Source organism: Notolepis coatsorum (assembly GCF_963971535.1).
Source record: "Notolepis coatsorum genome assembly, chromosome: 4".
In the NCBI taxonomy this organism is placed as follows: domain Eukaryota; kingdom Metazoa; phylum Chordata; class Actinopteri; order Aulopiformes; family Paralepididae; genus Notolepis; species Notolepis coatsorum.
In genome coordinates this window covers 84761692-84778082 of record NC_140168.1, presented here as the reverse complement: position 1 = coordinate 84778082, position 16391 = coordinate 84761692, and the positions used below count along the sequence as shown (strand labels likewise).

The 16391-nt window shown below is 46.1% G+C and overlaps 1 protein-coding gene across 1 annotated transcript in view; it reads right to left on the bottom strand.

The window, feature by feature from the left end:
* Positions 1-16176, bottom strand: part of tinagl1 (tubulointerstitial nephritis antigen-like 1) — a 125286-nt gene extending 109110 nt beyond the window's left edge. Inside the window, exon 1 of the mRNA XM_084312010.1 lies at positions 16029-16176. The gene's annotated coding sequence lies outside the window, so the exon portion shown is untranslated. The remainder of the gene's footprint in view (positions 1-16028) is intronic.
* Positions 16177-16391: the final 215 nt, after the last annotated feature.

Below are 16391 nucleotides of genomic sequence, written 5' to 3'. Positions count from 1 at the left end.
ATTGCTGCTATTTAAACACTTCATGGAAACGGGGTAACGTTAACCTTATGTCGACTGTAGTATTGTATGACCTCGACATAACGTTTAAACGTTAACGTTACTCCGTTCCATGCACTAAGTGGCCAGCTAAGCTAACGGAGCTAACAGCTAGCAGTACAACGTTATGCTGCATCAGTAGACAACGTATCATGTATTAAACTAGAGTTAAGATCGCTAATCTACCTTGTTGTTGGCTTGTTGATAAAGTATATCCACTCCATGGCATTGTCCATCCAGCCTGTGTTGATGTCCATCCATTGTCCATACATGTCCCTCCACACTGCCTCCATAATATAGCTTGTTGTTAGTTAGCCAAGAGCTGTGTCTTTGTCCATTCCGCCTCGAACAGCCTGCAAACTACCTGGCGTTCTATCGCCATGCTCTAAGACAAACTCTAACCTTAACCAACTTTGAAAGAGTGCCTAAGCTCAGTGTAGTAACAGTTGCTGTTGTTGTTGACGAGTCGACGACTGAGTTGCATTCTCTCTCTAACCAACCCGAGAAATGCGGCAATGGAAAAAAACTGGCATCGCGTCGGCCAATCAGAGAGCGTCTCCGCGAAATGCGGCTATGGAAATTCTTCACGGAAGTTCACACGCTGCTGGCTAGACCGCTTCAAATCGCGCTCGGATTCCAACATAATAGTCATATTTCAACGCACAACGCCGTATGCACTGATTGGCTGTGACGGAGACAGCGATCAAACTGTGACGCGCACGCAGAGCGCTATCGCTTCTTGCCCGGGCGAGAAATACGAAAAAATTAAAAAAAACGTCACTTCCTGCCCATGAAAACTATGTTTTTTTAATTTAGATAATAACGTTATATTGTGCATTGGAAATACAAACATACTTAAAATGAGTAAATATTATTAATTTTAAACATGTTTATATTATTTATAGGGCTATAAAACACAAAAACGAAAAAGTTTTATTGTCTTGTTCTCTGATTTAACAGCAGCTGGCCAGCAGGTGGGTCGGCGCCCTAGCGCCCCTAGTGGTAGAGCCGCCACTGGTCTTGTAGACTGTGTTGCGAGGATGTTGCGTACATGTCCCCCAAATCTAACCTAAACAACCGTTGCGTTGATATTGCGTAGCAATGATTGGTTGGTAGTGAATGGGGGCGGGGCTGTCATAGAATAATATTGGTCCTGCAGCGAGGAATACCATCCTCCATTGTTGTAGCCAGCAAGCTATGCTATCAATATTAGCTAAATAATTAGCGTCATAGCTGGCCTTTTTCTGAAAACCCAAGGACATATTGTTCCATAGCATACGCCTTCAGTTGATCATGACAAATCCTCTCTTACCTTGACGATTAAAAAGCCTCCATAATTTAGTAAATAAAGCTGTAGCCAGCCAGCTAGCATTGATGCTATACAAAATGCTATCCACATTAGCTACATAGCTAACCAACTAAATACAATGGTATCCTGAGGTAACGTTAAATACAACGTTTGCTAGTCGAAATGACTGGACACACACAGGGACAAGTTAAACATCAATCAATTAATTTATTCCAACAGGTAGTTTGAGCTGCATGTGAGCCGGTCTTTCTCTCCTCTCCATTGGAAACTAATGACGTTACGTTAGCTCGAAAAAGCACAGAACCGGCTGACAAAAGTTAAGCTGCTAGCAACAGACACTATAATACTTCCGGTCGGGGGATTTCAAAATAAAAGAGCGACGTCTAAAAGCACCGGAAATACGTTTATTTTGTACATTATCTAACGTTAACACGAACCTAAACTAACTTTAGATTAGTTTAGGTTCGTGTAACGTTAGATATTGTAAAAAATAAACGTATTTACGGTGCTTTTAGACGTCGCTCTTTTATTTTGAAACCCCCCGCCCGGAAGTAAAAATTATGCTTATTTTTCTGCTTGTTATCAATGGGTTGGTTGAGAAGGGAAGTGTCATCTATCTAGGGAACCTAGCTACATACGGGGTACAATGTTACATAGGCTGTGCGTCGATGTTGCAGAAGCATAAAGGCAGAGTGTCTGCAACACCGTTGCTTTAATTTAAAGGGACGTGGCTGGGATAAATTGTGCCAGTCAGTCAGCCAAAACAAATTCTTGGACTAAGGTCGAACCGAGAGCTCTGGAGTCGAAGGCTCTCTGGGAGATAAGAGTGGCGAGCGGCGTCCCACAACCCCAATCCCTAGTCCCCCCCCCCCCCGTCCCCCCCCCCTTCCTCTGCATTGGCGCTGCACTGACGGCTGCCTCGTGTGAGGGAGACCTCCCCCACCCAGGACTTGGCTTGTGCACTCCCCCCCCACCTTCCCCCCCCCTCCCACCCCCCCCCCCCCCCCCCCCCTACAGCCCTGTAACAACCCCAACCCACTCCCCCCTCCTTCCGTAAATGGCGCTGCCTATGACGGCTGCCAGTCTGTTTGCGGTGGTGAATATGCATATGTTTGTCTCAAGGCTCTGTACCATTATTACTATCTAAAATGTAATAATTGTGGAATATTACTGTAATGAGCTGTATGTGTATGATCCAAGCGTCCTATGATCCTCATAGGAGCATAACAGAAAAAAGCATTCCATGTGAAGGTATTCTGTATCTTTGCATGTCAACTAATAAAGAAACTTGAACTTGATGTTGTGGTGCAGTTGCTTTGAAGTTGCTGTAGCATGTAGAGGCCTTTAGCCTCATACGCTAATTGCCCAAGTAATTTTTCAAGATTTTTGGAAAAGAAGAAAAAACACATTTCCAGCAAATGTGTACGAGTTTTTCATTTATACTTTGAAAATAAGTTCCACAAGGTGTATCGACAAGTTTGCAAAAATACACAAACACAACAACCATTGCGTAACAAAATAAGATGACTTTTAAACAAAATATGTCGTGACTTAGGCATTTTCTCCTCTTACATACATGTCATACACTATGCAGTTGTTTTACTTGCCTAAGTCATGCGATCGCCGTCTGTGTATGTAACGCTAACATGCACAAGTCACACGAGTGCGTTAGGCAGATGGGGATTTTTTTTTACGTAACAAGCGTTCTGATTGGCTGAGGACATAGGCACCAAGCCAGGGCGATGTAGCAGTGTGAGGAGAGAACAGTTAGGCAGAAATCTCAATGTGGCAAAGAAATTACTTAGGTAATTATCATATGAGGCTAACGATAATATGAGAAGTTTCAAAATTCATGAAAATTTATTTTTACTGCAATCTGTTAATAAAACGTTCATTCAATCAATCAATGTGCACGGTGATTGATTGAATGAAATTTGTATTAACAGATTGCAGAATGGGTACAATACACACAATTGTTAAGGGGATGCAGACCAGGGAAAGACTTTCGTCTTGTTTACATCAGGGTCCCCCATTTTCAATTCATAATGAATTGTAAGGAAGGGTGCAACTTGCTCCGTGCAATCCATTCTTTGTGGTTAGCACCAAGTCTCAAATGATCGCAATCGTATAAGGCTTATGATTGCGAGGGGGAGAGAGAGAGAGAGAGAGAGAGAGAGAGAGAGAGAGAGAGAGAGAGAGAGAGAGAGAGAGAGAGAGCATTACTGTATAAGCAATAGATCGGTTTACTAATACAGTTTAATATTAACGGCTAGTTCAGCCTCTGTCAGACCCTGTGGTAAACAGGCAGAGTTCTCCATACATAATGACACGTGATGTTGGAGGTGGTGTGTGAAGCAGGGGTTCTCTGGTCCTGATTGTGTTACAGGGACGGCCAGATGGTCTGTCGCCGCCACAGACAGCTGTAACGTAGAGATTGATCCCACTCTGCAGCAAACAGAGAGATGATGCCCACATCATCATACACTGCTGTTGTGTAAAAACCCTCATATCTCCAAACAGTTTCAGTCTTACTTTCAGATTGATGTTACACATGTTTCAGTGGGTTTTGTAGGACACTACCTGAGTCTTTTGACATGCAGGTCCCAAGTTAGTAGGGTCTTAATAATAATAATAATAATAATAATAATAATAATAATAATAATAATAATAATAATAATAATAATAATAATAATAATAATAATAATAATACATTTAATTTATATAGCACACTTTAAATTCAGCGAGATCTCAAGGTGCTTCACAGCAAAAAAATAAAAATAAAAAATAAAATAAAACATTAAAACATAAAACATTTATAAAATAAAAACATGAGGGCGGTCAGGTGGCGTAACGGAGATTGCGTTCGTCACCAACCCCGGAGCGGCTGGATTCGCCTGTTCGAGTCCAGCTCACAGCTCCGGGGTTGTCACCAGCTTGGCTGGCCGTTCACACTAATACAATTGGCAGTATTAGAGGGTGGGAGAAGCTGGGTCCGGGTCGTTGTAAACAGCGACTCCTACAGTTCGGTCGGGGCGCCTGCTAAGCGCGGATAGGACCTGAGTGGGATAGTGTGATCCTTCCACACGCTACGCCCTCTCAGTGAGAATCCGCGCTGCCAGGTGAAAAGAAGCGGTTGATTGGCTGGACGTGTGTCGGAGGAAGCACGTGATAGCCTCCACTCTCCCAGACCGACTGTGGGGGGTAAGTGCGCAGGGGATTGGGAATTGGCATAACGTCTAACATTGGGATGGGAGAAAATCGGAGGAAAATGGAGGGGGAAAAAGATAAAAAAATAAAAATAAAATAAAATAAACATGAATGTGCACTGTCCCTGCACATAATAAACTGAATAAACTGAAACTGAACTTAAGTCATTGTTGCCATGATGCAAAACCGGTTTATCTTTCACCATCACTGTAAAATGTTTCACTATAGACTTCTGACATATCTGAACATGTATCTTAAACACCACACAATTCCCATGAAAAACCTCTTTATCTATTAGCAGCCATAATGTAAACCAGCATAACCACCCTGACCCTGCTAGCATGTATATTGGCCCGGAAACTCACATATACTGTACATTATGTACACACACACACACACACACACACACACACACACACACACACACACACACACACACACACACACACACACACACGCACGCACGCACGCACACACACACACACACACACAGACACACACACACACACACACACACACACACATACACACACACACACACACACACACACACACACACACACACACACACCCTACACTCCCTGGTTGCTTGTCAATAGACTGCGAACGCCCCCATCACATTGGGGAGACTGAGCCTGAACCTAGAGTCTCTCCTCCAGAGTCTCTCCTCCAGCTGTTCCTCCATCAAAGCCCCATTCAGTCTGAGGCAGACAGGGAGGAACATGGTTCACCACGGCGTCCACGCGGGTCTGATCTCTGGACAGAATGACTGATGATGTCATGACATAGGCTACAACGTGCACACACGCAGGACCAGTCCCCACACACACACACACACACACACACACACACACACACACACACACACACACACACACACACACACACACACACACACACACACACACACACACACACACACACACACACACACACACACACACACACACACACACACACACTGTAAGTCACCATTTATATCTCCCACACACTATGACCCTTCCGTCTCTCTGCACTCGCTCTCACAAAAGGACCACAGATGTACTTTGAAACATTATAATTACGGTACCGTATCTGTCTGAACGTCTTTCAGCTCCCTGTGGAATCCTGGAGGCTTCTGGGAGAGTGTCACGCAATCGTCATGAGTCTTATCTACTCTGTTCTGTTTTTAAAACCACCACAAATGGTGGCAAAAACACCCACCCAATAGTAGGTCTAATGGCCATCTGTGTCTGGCCTTGCATTGTGTCACGTACGATTCCCCTGTAGCTCGATGGGCAGAGCATGACACTAACACTGCCGGGGTTAGAGGCTCTATTCCCCTGTAGCTCAATGGGCAGAGCATGACACTAACACTGCCGGGGTTAGAGGCTCTATTCCCCTGTAGCTCGATGGGCAGAGCATGACACTAACACTGCCGGGGTTAGAGGCTCTATTCCCCTGTAGCTCGATGGGCAGAGCATGACACTAACACTGCCGGGGTTAGGGGCTCTATTCCCCTGTAGCTCGATGGGCAGAGCATGACACTAACACTGCCGGGGTTAGGGGCTCTATTCCCCTGTAGCTCGATGGGCAGAGCATGACACTAACACTGCCGGGGTTAGAGGCTCTATTCCCACTGGGATCACCCATATTGAAGGTGCTTTGGATAAAAGTTCTCAACCAAACGGAATAAATCAAAGCACCAGAAAGCAAAGCACACTAAAAATGCTCGACCAGTGTCTATTAGAGTCTTCCCTCCTACATGTGTCTGATAGAGTCTTCACTCCTACAGGTGTCTGATAGAGTCTTCACTCCTACAGGTGTCTGATAGAGTCTTCACTCCTACAGGTGTCTGATAGAGTCTTCACTCCTACAGGTGTCTGATAGAGTCTTCACTCCTACAGGTGTCTGATAGAGTCTTCACTCCTACAGGTGTCTATTAGAGTCTTCACTCCTACAGGTGTCTGATAGAGTCTTCACTCCTACAGGTGTCTATTAGAGTCTTCACTCCTACATGTGTTTGATAGAGTCTTCCCTCCTACAGGTGTCTGATGATAGAGTCTTCACTCTTATATGGGTCTATAGGGTTAGACACAGTTGACTATTACAGTAGAGTCTCCACTGCTTTCACTACTACAATAGAGTCTTGACTACGACCATAGAGTCTCCACTACTACAGTAGAGTATTCACTACTACAGTAGTCTGCATTACTACAGTAGAGTCTTCATTACTACATTAGAGTCTTCATTACTACAGTAGTCTTCATTACTACAGTAGAGTCTTCATTACTACATTAGAGTATTCTTACTACATTAGAGTCTTCATTACTACAGTAGAGTATTCACTACTACAGTAGAGTCTTCATTACTACAGTAGAGTCTTCACTACTACAATAGAGTCTTCATTACTACAGTAGAGTCTTCATTACTACAATATAGTCTTCATTACTACAGTAGAGTCTTCATTACTACAGTAGAGTCTTCATTACTACAGTAGAGTCTTCATTACTACAATAGAGTCTTCATTACTACAGTAGAGTCTGCATTACTACAATAGAGTCTTCATTACTACATTAGAGTCTTCACTACTACAATAGAGTCTTCATTACTACAGTAGAGTCTTCATTACTACAGTAGAGTCTTCATTACTACAATATAGTCTTCATTACTACAGTAGAGTCTTCATTACTACAGTAGAGTCTTCATTACTACAGTAGAGTCTCCACTAGGGCTGCAAATAATGATTATTTTAGTAGTCGACTAATCTGTCAATTATTTTTTCGATTAGTCGACTAATAGAAAAAAATTTATATTTAAAAAATAATATTATATATTTTTTTTTTTTTTTTTTTTTTTGCACTACCTATCTTTGTGAAAGTGGCTTCTCAGCTCTGGTCCAGCTGAAGACAGAGCAGAGGAACAGATTGGACATTGAGCATGACCTCAGAGTTGCTTTGTCTACCATTACCCCAGACTTTGAGACTCTTGTCAGGACCAAACAACATCCCCAGTTATCCCATTAGTTCCCTGGGATGTTAAGCTAAGAAGTCTGCTAAGAAGGATACATTATTTATTATTATTATTATTATTATTATTATTATTATTATTATTATTATTATTATTATTATTATTATTATTATTATTATTATTATTATTATTATTATTATTATTATTATTATTATTGTTACGAAGGATCAGATTAAACCGAATATATATATTTATTTATGGATATATATTGAATAGTACTTGTATGTCGTTGGATATCCCTTGTATATTCCTTGTACATATACACGGAATATCCCTTTAGCCTACTATAGCCCATAATATTTCATTCTCCTATTGGATGGCGTGCCACCAGCGCCAGTGCCGTGCCCCTAGAGCCGACTTGAAAGCTACCGACAAGACATGTCTGTACTAGCCCCGGCTCCGCTCAGGGATACGGCTACCGAAATGAGAGTGGCACTATTTGTTCACCGTGCATATAAATATGGCGCAAGTAAATGTAGAAGTCCCTTACCCTTCTTCCCAACTTAGTAACAGAACGTGAAGCCTCACCCATTATGCAACGTGCGGTAGAGTAGGGCTCGTATTGCCCCAAATAGAGTCGTGTTATCCTACTACGTTTGTTCAACGTATCGTTCGCTATTTATTAGTAAGCCTTCATTACGAGTCAAAGACCACGTGAAGTGAGTAATTGTGTGTCTACATAGAGCACTTATTGCCGCATGCTAATAGGATAGTAACGGCAAGTTCAACCGTGGACCACCGCGCACCGGAGGATCTCCCCGGCGCCAGTAGAGCCACTTTCCGGCAGGATTACTATTATTATTCTTCATTGCTTTGACTGTGGCTGCTGGAGCAGAGAACCGTCTACCCCGCTGCTGTGTGGGATCTACCGTGAGGACATCATTCGAGCCCGTCTCAAGGAGAGACTCCACGGCTTCACCTGTGCGGCGCGCACCCTGGGATTACAGCTGCCGTTTTCATCCGCTGCTCCAGGGAGTAAGATCGCCCCCCGAGCAGGGCTTGTTGAAGTCCCTGTGGAACCCATTGACTTTGCATAGAGCATCGCCTCCCCCTGCTGGCTTACAACCGGTAGTACCCCCCTTTCCAGCTATCTCCCCAGAGTACCAGAGATATAATTCCTAATATCCATATTGACTTGCCTACGCACATTATTTGCCTTATAAGCGCATCTAAGTAATGTAATATAATATTCTTGCTAAACGAGTATTTGTGTGGAAACCATTTCATTGTGGAGGAGTTCTCATCTGATATACTTGTGTACGGTATGGCCCGTAATCTACATAAGACGGTAGTGGTTTAATGATACCATACTTGATTAATACAGTCAGGGAATTGTACCCCTCAGTTACAATTGGTCCTTCGAGCCGGAGAATAATTAGCGTAATATTAATATAATATTAATATTGACATGGCCGATGACGAACACTCCACAAACGGTTCTCCTAAGCTAGATCGCCCGCAGCGCAGACGGCAGCCACCTCCCTATCTAGAGGCATACGCTGTCAGTCCAATACCTAGCTTTAAAGGGAACTTAAATACGGATAAAATAACTAAAGCGGATAGTAAAATTATGTCCGACCCTATCAACCAGGCTACCCCGCCAACAGAGGCCCTAGTGGGTTCTAATGTAACTGACCAAACTCACGGTGGGGACCAGGAGGGAACTGACACGACTTTATCCCCAGACAACGCCGACGAGGTAGTCCCCGGAGCGCTCCAGGATAAAGAAAGCCCTCCCGGGATGGAACCCGACCCACCACAAGAAGAGACGCGCACCCAGGAGATGGATCTCCTCGGTACGCAACAGGAGAACGGGTCTCCAACAAGTACTGCCGGGAGCCGATCGCCCCGAACGGCGTCTTCCCCCAGCGCGGCGGACAAGATGCTGGCGCAAGCACTCATCGCCACCCTGGCAGCCTCCACCGAACGCGATCGACTTCAAGCGCAACAGACGCGCGAGCGCGAACATTTTGCAGGCGAGCGAGAGCGCTTCCAGGCGCAACAAAGGAGTGAAGACGACCGCATAAGACTGGAGACCAGACGCCTCCAGACAGAAGAGAACATTGAGAGAAGCCGCGCCGATGCACAGCACGCCGCCGCCAATGCACAGCACGCCGCCGCCAATGCACAGCGCGACGTCGCAAATGCCCAGCGCGACGCCGCCAACGCACAGCGCGACGCCGCCCAGGCCAGCGCCAATGCGCAGCGCGACGCCGCCAATGCCCAGCGCGAAGCAGCGCGCGACGCAGCCCATGCCCAGCGCGAGGCAGAGCGCGACCGGCTGCAGGCGGAGCTGATGGACAAACTGGTTGCCATGGCGACACCCCCTCACTCCGCACGGAGCTCTCAGAGATCGTCAAGACATGGGTCTAGGACACATTCCCCTACCCGACGAAGCGACCCGGGACCCCGCCAACAGGAGGATCCTGTCCACGTCTCCGAACCCCCTCCCCGGCCGGTCCATACGAGACCCAGCAACCGGGAAGAACCGGACCACGCCGAGAGACTGAACAGAAGACTCCAGGTCCTAGCAGAGGGAGAGGAGGAGGAAGAGGAGGAATGTCAAGCCGACCAGCAGCAACGTACTCTGGCCCAGGAGGCCCAGTACAGCCCCGACCAGCAGCAACGTACTCTGGACCAGGAGGTCCAGTACAGCCCAGAAGTTAGCCCCGAGGCCCTGCGCTACAAACCCCCGACTCCACTCACGGGTGAGTTTGACGCACCGTCAGCCCCGAGGAACAGCACCTGGGTACCCGACCTTCGGTACCCACCAAGTACCAGCCCAAGACGACACGCAAGAGGAGACTCGCCTAGGAGGCCTCTTCCCCAACGCTCACCGATGTGCCAGTCATCCATGGCATCGTACCTTGGCACACCGACGTTTCCAGACTTCACCCATGAGAACCGAGCACAGTACACGGAGCTACGGATGTGCTTAGAGACAACGATGGTTGATGTAGCTGATGAACGCCACAAGTATGCTACCCTATTGAAGCACCTCAAGGTGCCCCGAGCGCACAATATAGCGCTGGCCTATGCCAACTCTACTACCCCATACACAGCGGCTCTAGCAGCACTCGACCAACGTTATGGACGCGTATGGGACTATGTGATACAGGAGATAAGAGACATTGACCGTCTCCCCCCAGCCAGAGACAACAGAGCATTAGATGACCTGTCTATCAAGGTACAGTCCCTGGTAGGGATGCTGGGGTCCCAAAAGGAAAAGGGTATCTACGAACTGTACGCTAACTCCAACGTAGAGAGGATATTAGAGAAGCTCCCTCCCGCCCGACAAGAGCGCTTCAGGCGGCAGAGAGACTACCGCGACCCCAACGGTCCAGAGGCATCCCTCCTAGACCTATCTGAGTTCCTCGCCAGGGAGGTCAGTAGCCTACGACTCGACACGTTCGTATGGAGTGGACCAAGCCCAAGACTCGGACCTCGGGGACAAACGGATAACCGCCGGTTGGTGACCGTTATGCACCAAGCCGAATCAGTACCACACAAGAACCACAACACCCCCTCGACGAAAGAGGACCAGTGGAAGATTGAGTGCCAGTACTGTGAGGGAGAACATCGGCTGTACCAATGCGACACCTTCGGGAAGCTGACCACGGACGAGGTGAGTCAGTGGACCAAGGACCACCGCCGCTGCTTCCGCTGCGCGCGCAGCCACCTAGCAGCTGAGTGCCGCTTGAAGAAGAAGTGCAGCAGGTGCGGTGGCACCCACTTGGAGGTCCTGCATGACATCAACAGGCGTCAGCCAGGACAACAGAGTGGGCCCGTCGCGGTGATGTACCATGCCGAGGCGGTGGCACCAGTACCGAAGAGCCACCAGACCGCTCCCTACTGTACCTACTGCGATGGCGGACACTGGCTGGCACAGTGCGCCGAATATAAGACACTGAACCCCGTCCAAGTTAACCAGTGGCGTGAGGCGGCCCAGGCGGGCGCCGCTTACCACGCAGGGGCGGCCCAGGCGGGCGCCGCTTACCGCGCAGCACGGTGCGGAGCCCACCAGAAGGTCCAAGACAACCAACGAACAGGAGTGCTCCACATTGACCAGCATAGCGGGACCCCCCGTGTGCTCCTCAAAGTGGTCAGGGTGCTCCTGAGCTACGAGGACAAGGTCCTGGACACTTACGCCGTCCTGGACGATGGGTCTGAAAAGACTCTCCTCCTCGCTTCCGCAGCAGCCCAGTTGGGCCTGCGGGGTGTCAAAGATACCATGACCATACGCACCATCAGAAGGGACCAGAAGACCATAAAGGGTGAAAGGGTCTCCTTCGAGATAGCAGCGGTGGACCGACGGAAAGGTCAGAGTGGCAGAAGTGCTCGGCCAAGGGCGGACCTACAACCGACCCGTGGCGAGGCTGATAGAGTCGCCAAGGCTCCCCGACTCGCTTAATGACGACCATGACCCCTGACTTTGTGACCTGCCTACCCTCACAACGGACATTGAGTAGTGGACAGTGCGGTTAATCTGTCTCTGCTTAGCTAATTAGGTGGGACTAATTAGGGGGCGGCTGTTACGAAGGATCAGATTAAACCGAATATATATATTTATTTATGGATATATATTGAATAGTACTTGTATGTCGTTGGATATCCCTTGTATATTCCTTGTACATATACACGGAATATCCCTTTAGCCTACTATAGCCCATAATATTTCATTCTCCTATTGGATGGCGTGCCACCAGCGCCAGTGCCGTGCCCCTAGAGCCGACTTGAAAGCTACCGACAAGACATGTCTGTACTAGCCCCGGCTCCGCTCAGGGATACGGCTACCGAAATGAGAGTGGCACTATTTGTTCACCGTGCATATAAATATGGCGCAAGTAAATGTAGAAGTCCCTTACCCTTCTTCCCAACTTAGTAACAGAACGTGAAGCCTCACCCATTATGCAACGTGCGGTAGAGTAGGGCTCGTATTGCCCCAAATAATTGTCGTGTTATCCTACTACGTTTGTTCAACGTATCGTTCGCTATTTATTAGTAAGCCTTCATTACGAGTCAAAGACCACGTGAAGTGAGTAATTGTGTGTCTACATAGAGCACTTATTGCCGCGTGCTAATAGGATAGTAACGTCAAGTTCAACCGTGGACCACCGCGCACCGGAGGATCTCCCCGGCGCCAGTAGAGCCACTTTCCGGCAGGATTACTATTATTATTCTTCATTGCTTTGACTGTGGCTGCTGGAGCAGAGAACCGTCTACCCCGCTGCTGTGTGGGATCTACCGTGAGGACATCATTCAAGCCCGTCTCAAGGAGAGACTCCACGGCTTCACCTGTGCGCCGCGCACCCTGGGATTACAGCTGCCGTTTTCATCCGCTGCTCCAGGGAGTAAGATCGCCCCCCGAGCAGGGCTTGTTGAAGTCCCTGTGGAACCCATTGACTTTGCATAGAGCATCGCCTCCCCCTGCTGGCTTACAACCGGTAGTACCCCCCTTTCCAGCTATCTCCCCAGAGTACCAGAGATATAATTCCTAATATCCATATTGACTTGCCTACGCACATTCTTTGCCTTATAAGCGCATCTAAGTAATGTAATATAATATTCTTGCTGTAATAAATATTCTAAACGAGTATTTGTGTGGAAACCGTTTCATTGTGGAGGAGTTCTCATCTGATATACTTGTGTACGGTATGGCCAGTAATGTACATAAGACGGTAGTGGTTTAATGATACCATACTTGATTAATACAGTCAGGGAATTGTACCCCTCAGTTACAATTATTATTATTATTATTATTATTATTATTATTATTATTATTATTATTATTATTATTATTATTATTATTTTATTTCATTGTGTTTTTAGCCCTAGTTGCACTTTTGTTGCAACCCCAGTTATCCCATTAGTTCCCCCAAACTTACTGTCGGTCTGTTATGTTAAGCTAAGAAGTCTTCAGCTGGGGGGAGCTCCAGTAGCTCACCACGTACCGCGAGTGCTATTTCAGCGCTGTGGACAACCGTGCTCGTCACGGATCTGGGGCTGAGCGCGTTCGAATCCCGGGCGGCAGCCGTGCCTTTCCCAGAGTGTCTTCCCCCCATCTGAACCCTTTCAGCCTGCTTCTGTCGGTCGAACTTGACCAAGTATGAATGCGATGAAAAAGCGATAAACGCTAAAAGAACCAGCTGACTGGTCAAAGTTTAAAAAAAAAGAAGTCTTCAGCTGGACCAGAGCTGAGAAGCCACTTTCACAAAGATAGGTAGTGCAAAAATAATAATAATAATAATAATAATAATAATAATAATAATAATAATAATAATAATAATAATAATAATAATAATTGTATTAGAATTTTTTTAACGACTAATCGATGCAAGAAGTCTGCATCGACGAGTTTTTATGATCGACGTTGTCGATTATGTCGACTAATCGTTGCAGCCCTAGTCTCCACTACTACAGTAGAGTCTTCATTACTACAGTAGAGTCTTCATTACTACAGTAGAGTCTTCATTACTACAGTAGAGTATTCATTACAGTAGTCTTCATTACTACAGTAGAGTCTTCATTACTACAGTAGAGTATTCATTACTACAATAGAGTCTTCATTACAGTAGTCTTCATTACTACAGTAATCAAATCAAATCAAATCAGATTTAAGGCCCGACAACACACGTTAATGTCCCCATGGGCCGTACAGGTCTTCTTTAAACAAGTCAAGAAGAAAACATAACAATAAGTCAAGAACAGAACAAGAGCACCATAAGGTCCAAAGATTTTAAGATAAATGCAAATAAATGAAAGAATGCAAGCACTCCCAGACATACCCCACACGAAGGTAAGGAAAAACTCACTAAAACCTAACAATAGGGAAAAAAGCTCCACAGGCAGTGTGGAGGAGAGAAACCTTAGAAGGGCCATTCAAGGGGGGATCTCCCTTCTTAGATGTTGGTGATAGTAGTGTTGCAGACGGACAGTTGGTAAGCATGCACTAGAAACACAGATGAGTGCAAGCAATAGCAACTGGACATAGTCTTCATTACTACAGTAGAGTCTTCACTACTACAATATAGTCTTCATTACTACAATAGAGTCTTCACTATTACATTAGAGTCTTCACTACTACAGTAGAGTCTTCATTACTACAGTAGAGGTGTCCAGTAGATCGGTGGTTCTCAACCAAGGGTCCCGGGACCCCCAGGGGCCAGAAAAGGTTAATTACACTATTTACTACATTATTAGTTTAAGCCCAATGAGGGGATATGAATATGAGTGACTGCTCTAATCATCAGGTTTCACGCTCCCCAATGTTACTTCCCCAGCTACAGGAGAGACAGTCACATGGGTGGGGGGGGGGGTTCCTGCTGAGACTAGATCTAATCAAATGGGAGTCCACAGCCGAATGTGTGTCAATGATGTGGTCCTTGACACGAAACCACCTCAGTAGTTTCCATTATGAACCAACGGATCATCTCTCCTCATGTGTTGTTGTTATCTTCACGATTAAACCATGCTAGCAGCCAAAACACAATGCACCCGGTGACCTCGTGGACTGGACAGAGTCTGCACTCTGCAGCCACTAAGCAATGGGGTGATTCAATATTTCACACATGGCCTGGGATCTGTCGGTCTAATCTGAATAATACTGAACAGGGAGCGTTGTTGTCGCACAAGCTCAGGAGGTGCACATTTCCTAACAATAATACTATGATATCCCGGAGACAAAACAAAACAAATCCACAATTTGTTAGGGTTTGGTTTCAACAAGCTATAACCTGCGTATTTAGGATATTGTCACCTCACGCTTATTGTTCAATATTATATGAATGTTTCAGAAGATATCCCACTTAAAAGTAATTCATGTATAATCAATCAGATAACTTCAAGCCAATAACTTCAGTGATAATCAATAGTGAGAAACGTCTGCCAAGGACCTCTTCACAAGCTCGGCTCAAAGGACTTAGCTATAATCGGTACAGATAACATTTGATAGGAAATTAATTAGTCAAGATCCAATCTTTTTTGTCTCCAGAAAGTTTAGAGGTTAATGTTTATTTGAATTTTTTTTAAGAAACACAAGCAGTAACAGTAACTTAGGCTCTTCTGTATTGAACACGTAGACGTGCCTCAGTGAAATAATAATTTACCTGAACAAAATACATTTTGATTAACAAAAAATGTACAAGTCCCAAAAAACGGCTAATTGTTTTAGTTCCAAAAAGTGTTTGGAGAAACCTGAGATTACAGCACTGTGCCACTCTGTGACGTACAAACCGGCACCTGCCTTGAGTCTGGCAGACAGCGAGAGAGCAGGGAGGGAGAGAAAGAGAGAGAGAGAGAGAGAGAGAGAGAGAGAGAGAGAGAGAGAGAGAGAGAGAGAGAGAGAGAGAGAGAGAGAGAGAGAGAGAGAGAGAGAGAGAGGGAGAGAGGGAGAGAGAGAGAGAGAGGGGGGAGGGGGGAGTGCAGTGTAAAGAAGGTGGGATAGAAAAGTAGTAAAAAGTGATCTTACCTCGTCTTGGGTAAAAGAAAATGTATATATATATGTCCCTCTCTTTGCTCTTGTTAATCCCACAGAAACACAGTCCAATGCTGTCCTGCTGTCGCTCAGTAACTCATTCACAGGTAGAGAGAGAAAGAGAGAGTCTCATGTCTCTCACAGTCTCACAGGCTCTGCTCTGCTAGGCTCTGCCTCCTCTATATACATGCTAACCACTCCTCCTCAGTCCTCACACACTCTCTCTCTCTCTCTCTCTCTCTCTCTCTCTCTCTCTCTCTCTCTCTCTCTCACTCTCTCTCTCTCCGTCTCCGTCTCTCTCTCTCTCTCTCTCTCTCTCTCTCTCTCTCTCTCTCTCCTCTCTCTCTCTCTCTCTCT